At 39.5% G+C, this 22,162-nt stretch overlaps 1 protein-coding gene and 1 long non-coding RNA gene across 2 annotated transcripts in view; one reads left to right on the top strand and one right to left on the bottom strand.

Annotated features, from left to right (window-relative positions):
* The window catches only part of LOC135496713 (H(+)/Cl(-) exchange transporter 6-like), a 42,036-nt gene that overhangs the window by 11,952 nt on the left and 7,922 nt on the right, over nucleotides 1-22,162 (top strand). The gene's annotated exons all lie outside the window — the stretch shown is intronic.
* Nucleotides 140-21,592, bottom strand: LOC135496714 (uncharacterized). Its single transcript, XR_010448712.1, has 3 exons — nucleotides 21,478-21,592; nucleotides 1,827-2,018; nucleotides 140-1,598 (listed from the first exon to the last, which is right to left on the bottom strand). It is a non-coding gene; the product is annotated as an uncharacterized LOC135496714 (long non-coding RNA).

The raw sequence follows: 22,162 nt of genomic DNA, 5'->3' as shown, positions 1-22,162 counted from the left end.
CAAAGGTGATGTCATAATCATTCACTGGACTATTGAAGGGCCTATCACTCTCCCTCAATCACAATTCAGTGAAACTTATTTATATGTGGAAATGAGAGAGTACTTTGGAAGAATATTCAAAAAGAAGTAACACAAAGACTTGTTAATAATTTAAACCATGAGTGAATCCAGGTGAATTTATTAGCCAATCGGACATCACATAACAGGCAAGCTTGTTCTTGGATTGACAAAAGATGGTGTCATCGAGAATGGATATGATCGAGAGAATGTACATCGTAATTGTATTACTATTGAATTTACCTACCATAAACATGGTTGACTAAAGCTTCCTAAATATTTTGGTTTCTGTGATGATAGGTTTCCTAAATGTCCTGAGATTTCTACAGTAACCTTTATACCCTCAATTCCCTGAATGGACTCTTCTAATGCATTAACTGGAAGAGTCTATACATTGAAATGGGAACTCCTCTAATGTCCTAACAAGAAGAGTCTATTTACAGTTAAATGGGGGTGAAACTCCCCCACTTTCCTGAATGGCCTCTTCTGATGCAGTGACCAGAGGAGTTTGCACAGAAAGACGATGACAAAAAGATGAATTTGAAAGAAGGTTACTATTATTGTAGGAAGAGTATTGTCTAGCTGTATTCATCGATAACAAGGGAAGATCACATACATTGGTTCAGTGTTTTATTCCAGATGCTTTTCTAAGTTTCAGAGCAGGTCTAATTAAAGTGAGTCTACACGATCTCTGGGTACATTTTCTATATTCCTGGACTGCGTTGCTAAGATCTTATTATCGCTATTTCAACAAAAAGGGCAACTTCATGCACCCATACTACGCGGTAATAGTGAGCGATTAACTGTAATTCTTGGATCAACCATTTCCACCGGAGCATTTTTCCGCTCTGTAGACAATGGCATGATGCAATTAGACCAGATTACGAATGACGGTCGTTTTGCCAATTGACCGATGCTAATTTTGGGGGAGTTTCCCAGATTGCCTGATTGGCTGATTGTACCGCACCTTTTCGTGTCTTTGTAAAAGGTGCTTTGTTTTATGAGCTGTGGAGCGATAGTCTGTAAAGTTGCTCTGACTGCTCAACTTTGCCGGACGAAATTGCACAGCAATTGATTATTTGATGTCAGTTCGACCTCAGCTCCCTACAAAGAGAAACAAATTGGCCAAATTACCGCCACATTGGCGATCAGGAATGAGTATCCAATTGAACAAGGGATGAACAGACAATAGGTCTGAAGATCACTTCCAGTTCAAACTGGTTTGGAGCAGTGAGCTCTGTCGAACTAAGGTCAGATGATAGAAAAAGGTCCGAGCTGCGCTTAGATCTTATTGACATGGAAAAGGTACCAAGAGATCGTAGCAGTTTACACTTGCGACCAAGGAAACTGAGAGTGTCTTTTGAAGTCTTCAACAGGGCTTGGTGTGTTGTCTTTATTTGCTGAAGATGTACCGTGTGCACACATGACTGGATTCGAAGGTGTAGGAAAGATTTCATTGATCTTTTGTTGAAATAGTGTGATGGCCGATTTCGTAACACTTCACTTGAATGTTCGCTGCACGCACTCACCACCAGAGGTCTCTGTAAGAGAAAGCAATAACCGTTAACGGAGTCGGAAGTAACTTTCGACAGTCAGAAATTGTGTTTGCTCCAAAATGATGTCCTTGGTTCCACGATTTATCTCTCTTGCCTAATTTTACATGAAAATTCATTGAAGAAAGTCAATTTTTGGAAATCATCTAAAAAGCAGGCAGAAAGTTATCATTTAACTCTAACTTGACAGTTTTAATGAAATATGGTGTTACGTACCTCTTCGAGGAAGCAGACCAGCCATGTTGGCCGCTTAGCTTGATGACCTAGTGGCATCCTCTACAGCACGTTCCTTCGACTCCCATGCATGGACGATATAAGCAATGGATTTTAGTACTCGCTGTGCATCGTATGTGGAATCTTGGGTTGAGGATCTGATCGCCTGGAGATAATCTTGGAATTTGTTATCCTCTGCAAAGACATGGACAGAATCTTTTGATGAGTTTTTCATGAAAAAAGTAAAATTGAGACCAAAAGAGAGAAAAATTTGAGATTCGCTTTGTCTCAATCTCAGTCTCACGACTGCCTTTTGCTCTTCTTCCCTGAAGTGTAAGAAGTACGTTATTACTGATGCTGATAAAACACGTTGTGCCTAAAGTCATTACTATTTTGATGCTGAGAAAACACAACTGTATGCAATCTTTCAAGCATAGATTAATCTCTGCTTGATGCAACACGTTCAGTATCAAAAGGGTTGATGCTGCACTGCTTTGTGTAATCCACTCAGACATTGACAGTAATATTGAGTCTGTTTCTGACCTTTTCCCACTACCACACGCCCCTTGGGTGTATTTAAAGTTCATCAGTTACAAGAGAGGTGTGGGTGTCAGTACTATAGGCCTAAATAGCCCATAGACTTTTTGAAGTCATACCTTTTCATTCATTGTAGCAAGGATTCATTATGGAATCCTTGATTGGTAAATGGAGTCCTTATGGCCGTGTGTACATGTCCAAATGTAGCCATCATCAAAAGGCCTCTTGCCATGCTCATTTTAAAGATTGGTTACTCTCAGTGCAGACCCATGTGTAGGCAAACCCTGCTTGATTGGTGGGAAGATTATAAGTGGGTCACATTGTCTTGCTCAATGAAACTTTGGGATAGAGACCCCCACTTTGTCAGGTACACAAAGCAGGCAAAATAAGCCTTATTCGTTCCTAAGAAACGAACAGAATGCTTTGGACATGGTGTAAAAATCCCATTCATCTTTGGGCCTCAAGTTGCACTGTCTAAATGCTTTGAAAACTTCGATATTTGCTAGCTCAGGTGACGAGGAGGAGGATATCGGGAAATGGTAATATGCGCAGGGCTTTGTTGCCTTGACATGATATACCATGAGGATACTTTTACAGGTTTCTCTCGGAAAAAACAAACATTTGTAATTCCTGTTCTCTTAGATATTTTTGTGCTTTACCAAGTTATAAGATGTCCGTTTTTGTGCCAGATAGTTTTGATGCTGTGACCAGGAGTTCGCTAACTTCTTTTATGGTTATCCAATTGCTTGGGCCCATGTTGCAATTGGATAATCTGTGGAGGTTAACTGAGTTCCTGCTGTCACAAAGTGTTGATGGCACCGGAATGCATCAGTGATGATTTACAGTATTGACAGACTTCCCTTCCAAGAAGAAACAGAGCTTTTACACTGCACCTGTATCAGAGCTTTAACGATGACAAAAAGAAATCAAAAGTTAGTGAAATTAACAGACAAGTTTATGTTGCACCAATATCCTATAGATTCACCAAAATCTCTTCTCCAATATTGCTTTGCCTTAAGGGCCTTGTTGTCCATTACACGTTGGTCTCTAGTTTAGGAGATAATGGCAAGTGAAAGTTGGCACCAAGTTAAAGACTGAACTTCACATGATTAGCATTGTGTTCAACCATAGACCAACTAACTTGCAAAGCACTTCAACCGTGCTTGACAAAATGGAACTGGACAAGTATTCAATCATTCTGAAATATTCACAGACTACAGGTTTAAAGTTTACTTTAAATGCAGAATTTCGATTTAATATCCCATCTGCTCCGGGCTGCTGTATAATCAAGTTACACTTGTTTTAGATTGACCCTGTGCCAACTTTGGTGGTATAATCTGCCCATCATAGCCAAGCTCTACCCTGATTGGTTCCTTGTGATGGCGATGCTTGCTGGCGATATCATTCGTAGCTACTAATCTTATTTTGCCACGAGCCAAAGTAGCCAATCAAATGAATATCATAACGGGCATGAGGGACGCCGGGATAGATATTAAAACAGATTAGGTTTCGAGTTTCCTATTGCATCAGTTGATGATGTGTATAATCTGTATTCATATTGATTCTTAATTATAGAGTGCTTTTTAATGGACTTTAATGTGATTATCTACAGTTACCTGTACATTTTACTTCTTTAAATGTATCATTCTTTTATTGAATTGAGTTGAAAGTGTCTGATCATCCGTTTTCCAGAGAATTGCCGTTTTATCAAGGACTGATAATTAGTGCTTCCTCCAAGTACAAGGAAACATTTCATATCAAAGAAAACGGATTTCCAATATTTTTTCAAAGGAAACATGAAGCATTAAAGTTTTCGCCTCAAGAATTACAAACTCACGTCATCTTTTAATTCTCATAGGATTTGCAATGTTCATGAGAAAAAAATCGAAATTGAACTCAACAAACAGGAAAGAAACATTTTTGTGGTGAACCTCAAGTTTTTTTATGATTTGAAGATTAGAGTGAGTCGTCGATTAAAAAGCCACCTATTATCGATACATTCACCGATATATGACATTACCGTAACTCAGTATGATTCTCACTGATGAGGAGATTGTCTCCTCAAGTGTCGAGATCAAATACCTGCCCAAGGTCATGATCATGTGTCTATTATCCTTATAAAGGGGTAATGTGAGCGACTGAAACCAGTTGGATTTAGGCTGTATAAGTCTCATGATTATTATTATTATAAAGTCAGAATCCTGGCATTCTTTGCTTCCTTCTGATCAACAGAAGACTGGGCACAGCTAAAGGTCTTTGGTGTTTCTTACATAATACATGTATTATATGTAATCATAATTGACTAAGACCAATGAACCATTACAATGTACAACTAATACCTGGTTGGTGTTCATTCAAGCAGACAGCATTCACCCTGTCAATGAGTGTATACCAGTTAATACCAGTCCTCTACACAGTCTCACTCGCATTATTTGAGTAGTTCTCGCACTTTTCTCGTAAACTAATCTGGTTTAGTAACAATTATAATTTTCAAACTAGTTATTGATCCACCATTTGTGAAAATAATGAAAATGAAATGTTTGCTTGCTTGCTTGCTTGCACTTTTCTGCCACCAATGAAAGTCAGTCATCAAAGTGAAAGAATCTTAAAGTACACCATACACACTTTGGAAGTTATTTTCTTTCAGTATATCAGCAACACTTTGACCAGATGAAAACAAACTGATAAAATCTTTCAGCTCAAATTCTCCTATATTCGTCCAACTCTAGCTAATCTCCCCCCATAGAGGATTAAAGTAAGCTTAACTGACATTCAAGCCATTTCTAGATAAACCACCAGGGAACACATCAACAGATATAATCTCACTTTGAAATCGAAAACGAAAGAAGATTCAAAGTGAGGGGGCAGCAGCTAGGTGTCGTTTTGGCTTTATGAGTTTGAAGCCAAACAACAATGGTGACTGGCGGTTTCAAACAACACTCATGGTAAATCAAGCTGGGCAAAGGCGTTTATTGTCTTCCCTTTCATGTCTCATCAGACCTGCAGGACCTCTGATATTTTAAATGGATTGAGTTTTTTAAGGCTAAGATGCACCTTTGACCAATGTTTGATTGTTATATTTTTCAGTGATACCTTGGTCATCTGTTCATGAAAACCTTCAGAAGAATCTATTGCGACCTGAAACCAGTAAAGCCTATCGCTTTGCCACTGTGATACTGCTCCTGTCTCATGTCTGCTGAATCAGCCATCAGCTCAGAGTGGCAGACGTTCATCAATTGGGTAAAACACCCAGAAAGATACACATCTTTGGTCTTATAGGTGTCTTCTGCCAGATTTGTACAATTCACAAATTCCCTGTTGGCGCCGTTATGCGAACACATGCCTGATCAGAGTTTTCGTTTGGTTCAAATTGACCCCTCGAGTTTTTGATTGGATAGCGCGATCAGGTTACAATCTCCCCTTCGGTATAGGAGAATCTCATGTGTGGCGTTTACCGAAGGCTCACTTGGCTGATGGATTTGTCGCGTCTGTGAAGCAACCAATAAAAGCGTCAGTGGCATTCCATAACAATCCCAACACCACATGGTGTCTTCCCAAGATCCGCTATTGCCGCAGGGCAATTCCTTTTATCTGCCACTAATATTTAATCAGACATTACAATCAAGGATGGACAAATTTTGGCAGTTGAGAAAAAACTTGGGGACGCGCCTCAATATGTTTCTGATTGTTTTCCTAAATGAGGTATCTCGGGTATGTTTGATCTCGTAGGATGTGGCCGCAGGCTGCCCCTTTATATTTGATCCACCATACCAGTAACCCTTGTATGATTGTTTCTCTCACCCAGGTATTACTAAAAATTAATGTTGCTGGGTCACTTTTTGTTGGTGTTCAGTCGGTCAACACTGGTTATTGCAGTGTGCTTGGAATAATACTGAAGTGATTCTAAAGTCTGTTCAGGAATTGGCTCACTTACCATGAATACCAACAGCCAGATCATTTTGTTTCTGCTCTTTGTTTGCTGAATGAAGGCTGTTGAAATGGCTAATTGACACCTTATATAATTCTTATTCCTGCTTTAGAATATCCAATCGCATTGACTTGTGTAACATAACTTCCAATGCTTGAAGGCATAGCCACATGCTTGACAGTGACAACAGTCAATAGAAGCAGTGGATTTCCATGTCATATCCTTCTACCCCATTAGAATGCAAAGGCACATCCATGCATTACGTTTTCATTTCAAACTGTTGTCTCTGGCTAATTCGATTGATACCAAAAAGGAAGCTCTCAGTTTGTCAGGATGGGGCTGATGTTTGAAAGACAATTTGTAATCAACCAAAATAAAGAAAGTTAGATAGATTATTTTTGCTTGAAATTTAGTGAATTGCAAAGATTTAGCAGCTCAAAACTTGGCAGTTTAATGTATTAAAGAGCAAAAAAAGGAGTGTCACTCAGTGTGTTGAACCCCCTTCGATGCAACATGCAGATGAGATTTCCAGTTTATGCAAATCTAATATACTCAACATTACCTTTCATATCTAGAGACAACAAATCAACTATAAAACAAAACTCTTTTCATATCCACAAACAGTCAACATCAAATCTGAGCATTTCAAAACATACGTTGCATTAAACAGGAAAGCCTTGGTCTTTTAGAAAGAAACCTATCTAGTTCTCTTCCATTCCGAGTGCAGTAATTTAATTTCTTCCAGATATTTCACTACACTTCGTTGAGTTTGTTTTAGCGATTTCACCCTTCAAATCTAAAGTGATTTTTTGTGCAAAATGCCACCATCAAACGTTTCAATTCGACATATTTATTTGCAAAATTTCATGACATTTTCTGGTTTGCTGGGAAGCTGCAGTGCGAAATGTAATTATGGCAAAAACGTGTGCTGTGGATCGCATGTTGTAGTCTATTCTTGGTTGCCGAGAAATGGCTTTATTTTGGCATGACACTGTTGAATGATATGTCAGTGGATTAGCACTAACAGCCACTGATGTCTCAACTGGTTTTTGCCACTTCAGAAAGCCTTTGAAGACTGTTGAAGGAACTAGAAGATTTATAGGATCTACATTGGGGAACCTCCCAAGTGGATATCTCTGTTAGCAAATCTCTGTCAGACAATGCCTGTCAACAAAACTTCAAAGTATTGTTTGTCAGCTGAGCTACAAAGCCAACCTTGCGATGTGACTGTTTGTCTTAAAAATGTCCCATGGACACTATATCAAAACGTTGTGCCAAGAGCTCTTGTTCATCTTTTGCCGCTGTTTCATTCTGATTGATTCAATTTAGAGACAAAATTAACAACCAATCAGATTGTGAATAAGATTCAGCCCGCCCTGAGGTGGTGGCAAATATCGTCATATCGCTGTGTGGCATGAGAGTCCATCACTAATGAAGCATGCAGATTAAAAAGGTGACCCTCTCAGGGCCTCTTCTAATTAATGGAATGGGGAGCTAGTGACAGACCTTTTGTTTTACTGAGGGAGGAAATGTAAGAAGAAAGGCATGGACACTCTACCTAAATCTAGTTGTCATTGCAACAAATTTGGTTGGCACTCTGTGATTGTTGAATTTATAAGGCAGTGCTCTCCAGATTTTGCAAGAGAATTGAAATCAAGCTCCCAATACCTTTAAGCCCTGCAGACATGTGAGTTTAAGTGGTGGTAACTTATTCTTGTTAAGATATGTTTCAAAGTCCCTGCAGCTACACTTGGTCTGTATCTGATCAAAATTGGTCCGAGTGTCTGAACTTTCATTTCTGAGACGTTTGCTTGGTAAATTGGTTCTTTAATAGCTTCGTTACAGATTTTAAGGTTGCCGGGCATTTATTTCATTTTGATAACGAGAGATTCTTATAGGTTTAAGGGTCCTCAGACTTGTCTCAGTGGGAATGATCATACTTATCTACTTATCACCAGAGTCTTTTATCAAATTCTTTCATTCTGTTACTATTTTTGACCTACCAGTGGCTTATTTGGGGAACCTGTCAAAGATAGGTTTGGCTAGATATAGGCTAAAGGGGTCTGCCATACATCAAGATACACCAACCACTTCCAGCATCTGGTACAAACTTGCTGGAAACTTGTCTCCCGAGTTGCTCGATCATTTCCCAAGGCTTAGCATGCGATACCAGCAGTTTCCAATAGTCTAGAAAAACACCAAAGGAGGAGATGATCATCTCAGTGGCCCAAGGGGTTTTCTTTGTTATCTTACTGTATTGATCTTGGTATAATGGAAGGGCCATGTTTTTGATAGTTGCTCCTTTCTCTTGACCATACAGAGATGAACCGATAATCAATCTCTACATCCCCTAATTGCAAACCATTGTTCTTACCACAGTGGCCAATGGATACTTGGTTTAGTTTTTATGTCTGTCTGTGGTGGAACCAGATTTGAACAAAAACTATCATATTTCTATGTACATCCCTCGCTAAAGCTTTAGAGGAAACTCCTCCAAGATAGATTGAATGCAAAAGAAGAACTCCTAGGGTGAAAAATGATCAAATATGATGTTTCTTTTGATGCTAATGAAAAAAAGTACATGTTACACATGCCATCAGAGTCTAAGCTGAGGAAGTTTTCATTCTATCGGCTTGTACAAGCTTGATATCAATCCCTCTATTGAATATCAATAGCAGCCCTAGAGGCATGGTAAAGCTGAGGCATAACCAGTGTTCGAACAAGTTTCCTTTATTTAACCGAATATCTGGTTGCATCAGTATTACATTCTGATCTGTTTGAGTGACTGTGGACCAGGTAATGTTTGCAACATGAGAATTAGCTAACAGTCTCAACCCCAAACCAGGACAAGTAGTTTGCCCAAGGTCCTAATACCACCCCTAATCATTCTACCTTCTCCGGTTGAATTCATTCCGCCTGTATCTGGACCACCCCATGATCAGCAATTCCTGTTTTACATCAAGTTCCGAACTTAATTGCAGCAGAAACTTCTTCCACGATGTGTGCACATCTTTTATCTTTGAGGAGAGCCTCTTGTCTTTCTTATGTAGAGAACAAATGAACATCGTGAAAGAAAGGATAGGATTCTTTTGAAGTATGAATGATTCAGATATGCTGAGAAATTGGTGGTTAATGGACACTTCTCTGTGCAAGTTTAGGAGACACAAGTAACAATGTGATTATCAGTTTCAAAGGAATTGAGGATTCACCAGCAGACAACGTTCTGAATTACTATGACATCTAGATGCAGTGTAGGGAGAGTGTTGGCTATCTACTTTGTGAGAATTGATATGTGAAGGGTTTTCTTCAAAGACTGGCCCTTTGTTTGGCAGTAATCATTACAAATATGGAAAAGAAAGTCAGCTCGGCATAATGGTCCACCACGTTTCATAAGGTGAATCTGTCCAAGCCATATCATTGCATACCAGTCTATTCAGTCTCCTTACTTTCATTAGTAGATATAAGTAAAAAGGACATTTTGAAAATTCTGTAATGTGATCATTTAAATGGTACTTTAGAGCCAAACTTAACGTAATATGATTTAATAAGTGACAATACCCCCTGAGACTTGTGCTCGATAATTAACTCCCGAGAAATCGGAGTCCAAAACTGTTATTATAGTGGGTTAGTCTCTGAGTAACGCTTTGCACAGCTCAAATAACATTCTGCATCCATGATCGCTATGAAATATTTATGGTGTGGTAAAGAGGGCTGAATTATGTGGTATCATGTAAGATCGTCGTGGGAACCAATGATGAGACGGCCATTTGCAATTGGATCGCGGCACAGGTGTGGTATCAATTTTGTCGCAGATTAATGGGGTCTCGCCAACAATGGATACCGTGGGATGTTTTGCTCATTTACTTTTGATTAGGTTTTGTTTTTACTGATCACAGTGTTTAAGTGGTTTGTGAGAATATTGGTTATTCTCTTATGTCTGACCAGAAAAAAGTGGCCAGTGTCACCGGTGACAAGTACCTTTGATTGTCAGAGTGCCGCAGTGCAAAGTTGACCCATGGCATCTAGCCACTATCACTGAATAGATTTGCTGAGGTGCAGTAAAAGACACAAGGCTTTATTCTGAAGAAAGTTATTGACAGAATTCTGATATCATGTGGGGTGTTGCAATAATGAACTTGTTTCTTTACCTTCTTTCCATCTGTTCAATGACGTCCGTGACTTAGATCCAAGTTCTGTAGCTGACACAGATAAAGGACTACTGGTTGAACTTAAATCAATAAATGAACCTGCTTACTCATGACTACTCATAATGGTCATGTTGTTTGCCTGGGCAGAAGAGAGGAGCATGTGACCAAAATTTGTTTCTACCAGAAAGTGTAGGTGGCAGCACCATAAATAAGCAACTTTTAACCAAAACAGAACAACCCAAGCATAACTTAATTGCTTCTGAGAAAGCTGTCACAGCCATTCGTTTCATTGGCATTCCTAAATTCATATCAGTTATTGGAAAAATCTCTGCGTCTTCTGCTCCTGGGGATTTGGTCATTTTGAAATAAACACATGTCTTCTACTAAGAATACCATTATTGGGGGGGGGGGGGGTGGCAAATGTATTCGTAATCAACAAAAATGTCAACTAATGCGTTAACCACTACCCATTTACCTCAAAATGGTCAAAATCTGGTCCTGTTTGTTGGCAATTTTGCAAGCAGAAGGGTTAATGAACATAAACAATGGGTTAAAATCCCTTGCCTCTGATGTTGTCACAATGTGTTTAGACTTTTGAAAGTCAAGATGGGGTTTAGTATAAGTCAGAGAATGTCTGCAAATGGCAACCCAGTGAAGATAACCTTAATCAGATTTAGTGAATCTGTAAATTCCATTTACAACAAAGAAAAATATACAGCAGTACTGGAGTGAATAGAGTTTAACCCCAAGGAGCATTTCCAATCTATTTGTTATTATAGGTAAATTGTGTTGCATCTTTGTCTTGAATACGACTGAATCGAGAGATACCAAGGCTCAAAATCAATTGCTGCCATCAAGACCATTCGCCAAGAAAGGTTTTCACCTCTAATCAAACCACCTCCGTGCCAAACCCAAAATACTTCTGGCCAGAAGAAGTAAGATTTGGTCCTCTTCTTACATCCACAAGACAAAACTTCTCAACGCCTACAGTGAGATTCCCTCGAATGTCTGCATGTGATTCTGTCACATCACTAACGAAGCTAAACGAGCGTGTAGCTCATCCAAAACAGCAAGTAATTAGCAGTAATTAATGGTCATTTGGTAATTATACACTGATAGAATGTGATCGGGCTAATCTGGGCACGGGTGAATAATGACCACAGGACAGCGTGGAAGAGTTGTTTTTGGCCTGTTGTTGTGAGGTCTTTTCTGGATTCATACGGTGCTTTATTGCGAAATATAATCTCCAAAGTACATGTAAGCTTACAAGGCCATAAGCTTTAAACGAATGTAGGTAAACATCCTAGCGGTAAAAATAGAAAAACGAAATATAGAGCTCTGCAACGAAAGCAAGTATTGATTCTGGTGAAGAAGAAACAATTAGACAAACTTGCAAATATGAAAAATTGTGCTTGTGTACATTTCAACTGAGATCGAAGTGACAGAAACAGAGGCGTTCTTAAAGCTCTGTCCTACCATGGCTCGGGGCCTTGATGACAGCAGTACCATTCACGATATCCACGAGAATGTGATATTGACATGTTGTCTATAATAGCCAGCGGCACATAATGGAACTATTATTATTATTTAGTCATCCGGCAATATCATCGAGTTGAGATGATGACTGCAATTGAGTGTTCATTTGTTTGTTTGTTGGCTCTAAGTAATCAGGTTTATATGTCTACAGTACAGGTCACAGTAAAATACCTTGCTGTGTCCAACATATTGTGACTGGCTACAGTACGTATCAGACAGGTTATATGTGCACGTTGTCTGTGCGATTCAAATGCATCACTGACGTGCCTGGTTTGTAGATTGGAATCTGGATATGTGATAATGATCTGCAGCATGGAGTTCCTTTTAGTGTCATGGAATGTTGCACACAGATGATTGTCACTGTCAGTAGCACACTTTAGAACCAATGGCTCCACTAACATTTTCAATCTGGTTGGGTTCTTTTCTTCCTTGCATGACTGAACATTCTATTGAAGTATTGAAGTTACCGACACCACTAACATACAGATCAGAGTGTCTTGCACAAGAACTTAAGCACAAAGGTCACAGAATCATCAGGTCCACAAAGCCTCAGGGGCAATCAGAGCGGTTATTATAGCGGTACCACAATATGACCAAAATTGACACGGTACTATTGGCCAATTCCACCATGGCCAAACTAGGAAAGTGTCAGCCGGGCATGTCCTTCGGCTTGTATAAGACTGGAATAGTCACAGTTATAATGTAAGACCCTGGGGAAGGATGGACAGTCTTGCGGTAGATGGGCATGAGCAGACTTAATGACCTGGAACCGCCTGTCTTGATTACAGACACCTTCCATTTTCTAGTTGGAATCATAAAGAGTTAACTTCATTAGCGACCCAAGATATTAATCTTGAGGAATATTTATCAATTTCTTCTGTTCAAAGGTATCAAGAATGATATGAAGAACTTGTGAAGCGATATTTGGCATATTTTGTTTACAACCGGTAAACATTATATCATTAGTGTATCCTTGACGCTTTCATGCGATAGCCAAATTCTGGAATTCGGAAGGTCTTTGGTTCAAGGCTAGACCAGTGCCACTCAGTAATTTCAACTGGCCTGAAATGGTGGGGCGGAGTATGTGCAATCCTTGGTTTCTACAGAAAGGATTCAGGATCAGAGTGAAGAATGAGTGTATAGTGCTTTGGGACAGTTAACTTGTACAGTACAAAGCACTACATAAGAACTTACATTACATTTCATATGTGAAGGAATAAAATGCATTGCAAAAATGTAGTGTCTGGCAATTAATCAATGCTTAGTCAAGGAAATTCTTTAAAGTTGCTGTCATTCATATCCTAATGAGTATGATTTCCTCCTCATCGCAGACATGGATGGTACTAAAGGGAAATTCTATCTAAGATTGAGTAATTGGTGCTCATTTTTCCGCTGCTCTAAATCTATCACACATAAGTCAGTTGCATTGATAACATCTTATCTGTTGCGTCAGAGAGTGAGACACAGCTGTCATATGAGAGACACCTCCAAAAACATCACAAGCAAGAAAACCTGTAATTCAGTGGCTCTCAAGTTTCAGGAAAGAACCTAAAGAGACCATTTTCTTTCACAGCAAATCAATGATTGATTGGTAATATGAAACTGTAAGCAGTATTTTTCTTGATCAAATGTTTTCTTTCGTTCATGGTGTTCGCTGCCTCTCTAGGAAATAACCTCAATGTTGAAACCATTTCTACATTATAGTCTATGAAACCATCATGGTAGCAAGTGACTGGGAGTCTATGAAACCATCATGGTAGCAAGTGACTGGGAGTCTATGAAACCATCACGGTAGCAAGTGACTGGGAGTCTATGAAACCATCACGGTAGCAAGTGACTGGGAGTCTATGAAACCATCACGGTAGCAAGTGACTGGGAGTCTATGAAACCATCACGGTAGCAAGTGACTGGGAGTCTATGAAACCATCACGGTAGCAAGTGACTGGGAGTCTATGAAACCATCACGGTAGCAAGTGACTGGGAGTCTATGAAACCATCACGGTAGCAAGTGACTGGGAGTCTATGAAACCATCACCGTAGCAAGTGACTGGGAGTCTATGAAACCATCACGGTAGCAAGTGACTGGGAGTCTATGAAACCATCACGGTAGCAAGTGACTGGGAGTCTATGAAACCATCACGGTAGCAAGTGACTGGGAGTCTATGAAACTATCACGGTAGCAAGTGACTGGGAGTCTATGAAACCATCACGGTAGCAAGTGACTGGGAGTCTATGAAACCATCACGGTAGCAAGTGACTGGGAGTCTATGAAACTATCACGGTAGCAAGTGACTGGGAGTCTATGAAACCATCACGGTAGCAAGTGACTGGGAGTCTATGAAACCATCACGGTAGCAAGTGACTGGGAGTCTATGAAACTATCACGGTAGCAAGTGACTGGGAGTCTATGAAACCATCACGGTAGCAAGTGACTGGGAGTCTATGAAACCATCACCGTAGCAAGTGACTGGGAGTCTATGAAACCATCACGGTAGCAAGTGACTGGGAGTCTATGAAACCATCACGGTAGCAAGTGACTGGGAGTCTATGAAACCATCACGGTAGCAAGTGACTGGGAGTCTATGAAACCATCACGGTAGCAAGTGACTGGGAGTCTATGAAACCATCACGGTAGCAAGTGACTGGGAGTCTATGAAACCATCACGGTAGCAAGTGACTGGGAGTCTATGAAACCATCACGGTAGCAAGTGACTGGGAGTCTATGAAACCATCACGGTAGCAAGTGACTGGGAGTCTATGAAACTATCACGGTAGCAAGTGACTGGGAGTCTATGAAACCATCATGGTAGCAAGTGACTGGGAGTCTATGAAACCATCATGGTAGCAAGTGACTGGGGCTTTCCTCTTCCTGGATTGATGAGTGGTGATACCTAGTGTTGGTCATATTGGGTGTGATCACCGCTTCACCTTTCTGTCAGCCAGATATAAAGGTCAAACCAGAATAACTTACGATCAGAAACGGGAAACTCTCAACCCTGCCCAACTCCCTTACAATGTTAGCTTAACACTGTTATCTGATTTAGCAAGGCAGACTCTTTATCCTGGCAATATCGAATAAATTCATCCGAATGAAGTTATCAATAAACTTCACCTGGGCGTATAAGACACGCCATGGATGATGGTGTCATGCCATGTCACATGTCGTCAATCATTTGCTAATAACACCTAGAAGGAAACGAAATCTAGAATAAAACGGATTGTCCATTTTAGACATCTCCGATACAGGGGGCAAACTGTGCTTCTACTTCTAGTGAGATTCCATCCCTAACTCTATCAGATAACGTAATCAAACCAACACCTCACGTGATTGGAATAGTTAGCCACAATTTGCCATCAAAAATCATATTTGGGTTGGCAGCCAAATATACCACAGTGTTGAAAACAGTAAATCACGAAAGCAGCTGAAAGAAAAAGATGTCCACAAGACAAAGGTTATCTAAGGCTATCCATGCATGATGAGAGGCATCAGTGACTGTCCGAAGATTAAGCTGATGAATGTGGAATGTTGCACTGAAAAGAATCCATATCAAAAAAATAATCTGCCTGACTTCTGATGTGCATCAATGCGGAGCAACAACATTAGCTGCATTTGTCATTTTGCAGTTCAAATGATTCTCTTTGATAGCTGTTTTTGTCCCAGTGTCACCTTTGATGGTGTGGTACATGGAGGATTGTGCTCTAACAATAAGATTAAGAAAAAAAAGAAATTGTCAGAATCTTACCGAACCCTTTTATCTCAACATGATAAATATAAAAGCTGCTATTACATGAAGGACACTGTTCACTCTCAGTCTTATGTAAAGTCAGGGAACCTTTGAAAGTTGGGACCAATAGCTAGGTTGACTCTCTAAGTATATGAACTCCTTGTTACAGTACACTGATATCAGTACCAAGTAGTATATGAACTCCTTGTTACAGTACACTGATATCAGTACCAAGTAGTATATGAACTCCTTGTTACAGTACACTGATATCAGTACCAAGTAGTATATGAACTCCTTGTTACAGTACACTGATATCAGTACCAAGTAGTATATGAACTCCTTGTTACAGTACACTGATACCAAGTGGCTCTGCTGGCAACAATATTCTGCTGAAAAAATATTTTCATAGAAATTGTAATGAGAAGATACCAATAGGTGTCAATACCAACACCTTGACGTGCTGTTCAGGAAACCTTTCAGCTGTGCATGATGAAACTGACAAGTCATGGTTCACATGTCAAGTCTTTTTCTTTCATTGAGTTAGTTCTTAAAAACTGTTGTTAGTTGGTGTTGTTGTCTCTCCTTTGATCAAGTGCATGACCTGTGTCAGACTGAAGCAGCCCTCTGGTGAAGGTGTGAAAACAGATCAAGTGTTGAATAACAATGGACTTTGACTGAAGGTTCTTTCATATTTGAAAGAGAATTCATCAGTGATATTTTTATATGGTGTTAGATTTGCTGACTGATTTTGTTTTTTGAGAAAATGGTCCAAAGAGAGTTCTTCTGTGATATTTTATCCTTGTGTTTACCACACACCAAATCAAAGAAGTTGTGAGAGGTTTGCTGAAGGGCCATCTGTCTCGGTCATGTGTAACACAAGTATTGAAGGCAAATCAGAAGAAACAAAGTGACTTTAGTTGAAGATATGTACCTGGAGAGTTTAAATCCTGTCCCTGAGGGTGGGAGCGCATCTGTGTACTTTCGATTGTGATTCAAGATATTGGGCAAACTACCTCAGCAATGTTAGGCCTATTGGACATGTATGTTCTTACATATTCTTCCTATTAGAAGAGATTGGCCATTGTCAGGCACGAGGGATTTAAAATAACCACCTATAAATGAGTGATTGACAGGACTGACTGTCACTTATGCCCCGTTCATTTCACAATAGGGTCACTTGTTGTTTGGGTAAGTTTGCTGGTCATTTTGCCACGGTGCATAGTTCCATTTTGAACATGTTGACAAGGGAAAACCCACTGGATGGCAATTCCATAGAAAATAAAGTATTTTGATTGTTGGATCAAAACAGTTGCTGATCCCGAACTCATTTTAAACACACCAGGTCCCAGTTGTAGAAAGAGTAGCTGGAATACCCTATGAATAAAACCCACTGAAAGTAAAATCTGAACAATATGCTGGAGTCAGCTGCTTTCGGTGAAAATGTTCTCATTCAACTCTTTCATTTTGATGTCAACTGAGGTAGAAAATCTGTAATTGGGCAAAAAGTGCTGTAAGAAATTTCAAAAAGGTGAAATCCTTGACACTTGCAGGTTGTAACTCTAAATGTCAATGCCATGCTCAAGAAATATGCATCAATACTCTAAACCTGTCGAAACCTCTGGCTAAGAGAAAAACCTCCACTCTCCAAAACCATTCATTTTCTTTGAAATTTTGACATCTCTCTCGACTACTTGCTGGTCATCCATTGTAAATGGAGCAAACTGTCCTTGAGGTGGACTTGGGTAGATTTTGACCAAACCTCTTGATATAAACAGCCCTATCTGATCAGTCCTTGCTAGAGATATGATGCCTTCAACACAAATCTGTCACCTTTCTCAAGAATTGGTAGTATTTTTTTATGGTTATGACCAAATATTAGGCTGGAAGATATTGTCAGTTGTGAGAAGAGATCCTTGTCCTTCATCATGTCCACATCAAAAAAGGCTGTAAACTACTTGTGGTGAGTCGGACGTGAGATAAGATGATAGGATAAGGGCAAAAAGTCGTCATACACGTGATATTGATAGAATCGTTTTTACGTTGCCATCAGCAAAAGGGACCAAAGCAATGAATCTGTCATTTGCACAAGAAAAACTAAATGACTGCAAGCCACACAAACTTATCTGATGATCTTATGTAAGTTGATATAAAAGAGGATCAGAACAGTTTCTCCGACTTAGAAGCAATTGCAGAAAAAGCCAAGTGCCGAGATGCACGAATCTTGTGTATGTCACCAGATCATTGTGATGTGATGTCAGCTAGACCCGAGGTTCTTTACATCATCACTAACTATGCTAAAGCATGTCAGTCTTGTTTGCCGACAAATATCAATGAATATCTGATATTTTGGTTAATGAGATGAAAACAACATTGTGTAAAGTATGCAGAGTCAATCAGTTATAATAATCTTTGATCTCTTCTGAACGGATGTCAACATCTGGCCTCTGCCTTGGTATTTCAGCCAAATATGTCCTTTATGTTCAATGTTGTTGCTGAGGTATTTGGTTGCACAAAGCAAACCTACAAACACGGGTACTTCCGACAACACTCAGCAATCTCCGCATTGAACGGGCTAACAGAAAGACACTACTGTCTTGTATACACTAAGATGTGAAGGAGCCACAAACTAGTGATTTGGACTTGGCTAGTGGTCAAAGGATACAGTCAAAAGTCAGACGATAACCTCTATTGTAGTTGATATCAGAATATAAACATCAACTTCTAAATTTTCCTCAGGAATTTCATTTCTATGTCCTTAATATCTTTTGAGAGAAGCTCTCTGAGAAATTAAAAGGTCTAGTAAAGTGTGATTAAAGTAACCTGAACAGTGCCGACTGCCGATCGCAAGGTCTGCCAACATTCTCATGCCTGGTGTAAACATCATCATCTGTCACATTTGGTTAAAACTAGTTTAGAAAGAAGCGTTTTTTAAGCCGTATGTACGCTGGTGTGCTTCATTAGTTTCATTAGTCCTCAGGTTTTTCTTGAATTTTTTACTTTGGCACTGAATGAAATGGAAGTGTAGTTCATCCTCTTGACATGGGTAAGGAGAGATGTCTATGTATCAGGTATGACATTGAAGCGGGCGAGCTAAGCTCCTTCAACCATCCGAGGTGACACCTCATATCAAAAATCATCTCTCCTCCAAGTGACCTCATCATTGATGTGTGATAATTTCCTCTGGGCCCACTTAATCCTTACCAACGTTATAGTGTCACGTGTGGAATCTATGATGAATTTATAAATTGGTTCTCGATACCAGCTTCTTGCTTGCCCAGTCAAGCTCTTTGCAGTTTCTCCATCCTAACTCAAGATATTTTCTGATGATAAAGGTATTGCTTATAAGAATATGGAGGTTTGAACACATTGTCTAAATCATTCACTAGGATAAACTTTCATTGAAACATAGTAGGAGTTCCCTGTGCCCAACATGAGATCCAGTCAATCAGAGCTTATCTCAAAACTATTGATATATAAAAATATCGCAATGAAGGAATTTCGAATCCAAAACAGCAAACTAAAGGTATCAGTTGCAGCCTGACAAAATGTCACTAAACCCTCTGTGTGACTGAAGACAATTTCTTAGTATCCTTTACCATTGCCTTTTAAAACTCTATCCTTTCGTCAGGTCGACCTTTGTTTGCTCTACTGAAACACAATTTCAGATGTTTAAGCCATGTTCTCTCAACCTGGGTGATCTCAGATAGGGTTTCCAAGTGTATCAAATTAGCGTTGGAGAGTTGCTGATGTTTTCCGTGACAGAGAAATGGAGACATTTAGATATAAGCTGGGCAGCCTAGAGTTTCAAAGTGATCGTGTAGGTTTGCTGGTGACCTTGATGAAACTGGTTTCAGATCAACCTTTCTCCCTTTCTTGGCTATCTAGTGATGGCTCATCACAGTTCAAGGAAGCCAAAGACCTTGCAGATTATGACCATTCAAACTTAGCATTCCATAAGCTAACCCCTTGATTTCTTGAAAACCGTTTAGTTGGAAACTTTCCCCGGGAGTGAATTCTGGCTTTAATAAGTAACATGCATGGTTCCTTAGAAGAGACATCACATTGAGATCATATTAGCACCACCGCTACTGAAAAACATTGGTTTGTTTCAGAATGTTTTAACAGATAGGGGTATTCATTTTGGATATTAGCCTCCAGCAATAAAGAACGAATTATTGACATTTTATTGGTCGAGGCTTCTTGCTAAAACAGCTTAGAGTTTCTACAAAAAAGAACTAGTAACCTAGGGATATTAACAGCTTCCTTGTAATCAAACTCCTGGTAATAAAAGTGGCAAAGAATTTCCGTCAGAAAACCTTTCCGGCGCTGCTTATGTGTCCTCCTTGAAACAGTCATCCGACACTAACGCTACCCAAAGGTATGTTTCCATCATAGAAATTATCCAATTTTCTTGAATTCTCCGCGGCGGAAATTTTGAAATTTGATGTACCTCTTAGCATGAAAGTGGCACTTGATTGCGATTTAATTTGCTGTTGATATTTTCAACTCAGTTCAAAGCGTTTTTAATCATTGATTAGAAAATTTTCAGAATTGCGGCTGTGAGTTGTGTAGTTTTTCAATGAATTAGTACCATACTCAATCATGGATTGAATAAGAATCCACTCTTTTTAACTCTGGGAAAGTAGGTTGCGATTATGTTGCTGGGGCTCAATTCAAACACTAATGTAAGCTGACAGAAAAACAGAATGACGTAAATAGATGGATAGAAAGATTGTAAGGAAGTATTCCCGGGGTACCACAGTCTTGCAATAAGTTGGCCTTCTCCAAAGATGAAAACTTGATACAGGCTCACGAGGCCAGAGCGATAAGGTGTCAAGAGCCTTTTTCATATACCAAATAGACTTATTCACTGCGCCACTGGCAATCGTTCCACGAAAGTTTTTATAAAGATGGTGCAAGGCCAGTTATTATTTATTCTTAGACCCATCGTCTGCTTGCCTAAAAGGAAAAGAGCTGAAAGAAACTAACACTTCATCTTCTTCTAAACGCAGTAACTCCTTTACCTTTGCAAAAGAGGGACTCAAGGTCTAGATCTTACATGGACGTCATGGTAGCCTCAAGGGGTCTTTCCATTTTCAGATACAATAATATAACTCGCCAGTATTGATAAGGATAACCGCAGGCTGATCAGGAAACTGTTAAGCTTCCTAATAGGTTATTTTTAGTAGATTTCAGTAACTCCTCAGGAGAACTTGATCATATTGCTTAGGTCTTATAGGCCAAGAGGTTCAAGCTGAAAAAGTGCACACTTCCTTGAATTGCTTCCAACATCAAAAGATTAGGGATATTTTGAATTGTCATTTTCCCCCATGATATTGTTCCAGTTACGGAAGAGATTGAGAGAATACCTTGCAATTGGTGATTCAACAGTTTGTCTTGAAACTGAACTTTTCTGACGATATGTTGAACTTTCTCTGGTTTCATGGGACAAGGTACCACATTGGAGACTTCAGAGCATGCCATTTAAAAAAACAGATATCGCAATGTTTCAATTGAAGAAGAGCTTTCAAGAAGGCCAATTATATTCTAATGATTTCTTGGGAATGGGGTTATGAAGATAATGTCCATTTGTGGTGGGGGTTACAATGAAGGGATGCTCTAGTTTGTTAGGATATAAAGTAGCTAAAAGGTTTCAATGATTCTCACAAGTTTTGATGGGGAACTTTGTGGGTTCATTTGGAGATGTAGGAGAAACAATGTTGGACAAAAGTGACATTTAAAAGTGCAAATTGATGGAAATGATTTAGAAGTTTGCCTACCTCGCTTTCCATACCAGTTGGCCTGTGTTAAGGTGACGAGGACAGCCATCACAAAGATTACAATTGAGAGTCGGGACATTGTGCTGATGGTTTCTTGTGGTGCGATTCTGCAGGCAAATTCGATTCACAAAGTTCGTTTCTTGGACAGTAGTGTTGGGTGTGCTTCCGTTCTCGTCCAAAAGTTTCTGAGATCGTTTATTTCTTGGGGGGACTTTATAAACTGGGCAGGCCCACTTAGAGCAAGTGGGTGGTATATGTAACAGGAGTTTCGTATTCCCCTCATGATGAGGAGCTGGATTGGTCCATTGGTTATTAGGGATATCAGGGTATCAGGAAGGCTGCCAATTTCAGCCAAGTCGGGATTCTGTTGCACTGTCAACGTGAGCACGTTTATTGATTTTTGACAATTGTCAGGTTGTGGGGTTCGCTGTTGTGTTCTACCTGTCATAGGTATTAAGTTTAGAAAGAACTTGTGAAGGTGTAAATTGAGTAAAACAAAGACAACTATTGGATAGCTAAGCCTACTTTTCTGATGATACTAATAATTTTTGGTGTGGAAAGTTTTAAAAGTTTGGAAAATTCTTTGTCAAAGTGTCTGATGTGCATAAAGAGGCATGTTGTGCCAGTTGACTATAACTTTACTTGATGAAGCTTACTGGATGTTTTCACCACAGTTGACAAGAGA

The sequence above is a fragment of the Lineus longissimus genome, chromosome 12 (assembly GCF_910592395.1).
Source record: "Lineus longissimus chromosome 12, tnLinLong1.2, whole genome shotgun sequence".
In the NCBI taxonomy this organism is placed as follows: domain Eukaryota; kingdom Metazoa; phylum Nemertea; class Pilidiophora; order Heteronemertea; family Lineidae; genus Lineus; species Lineus longissimus.
The sequence above is the reverse complement of the archived record's forward strand: the minus strand, read 5'-3'. Positions and strand labels throughout refer to the sequence as shown.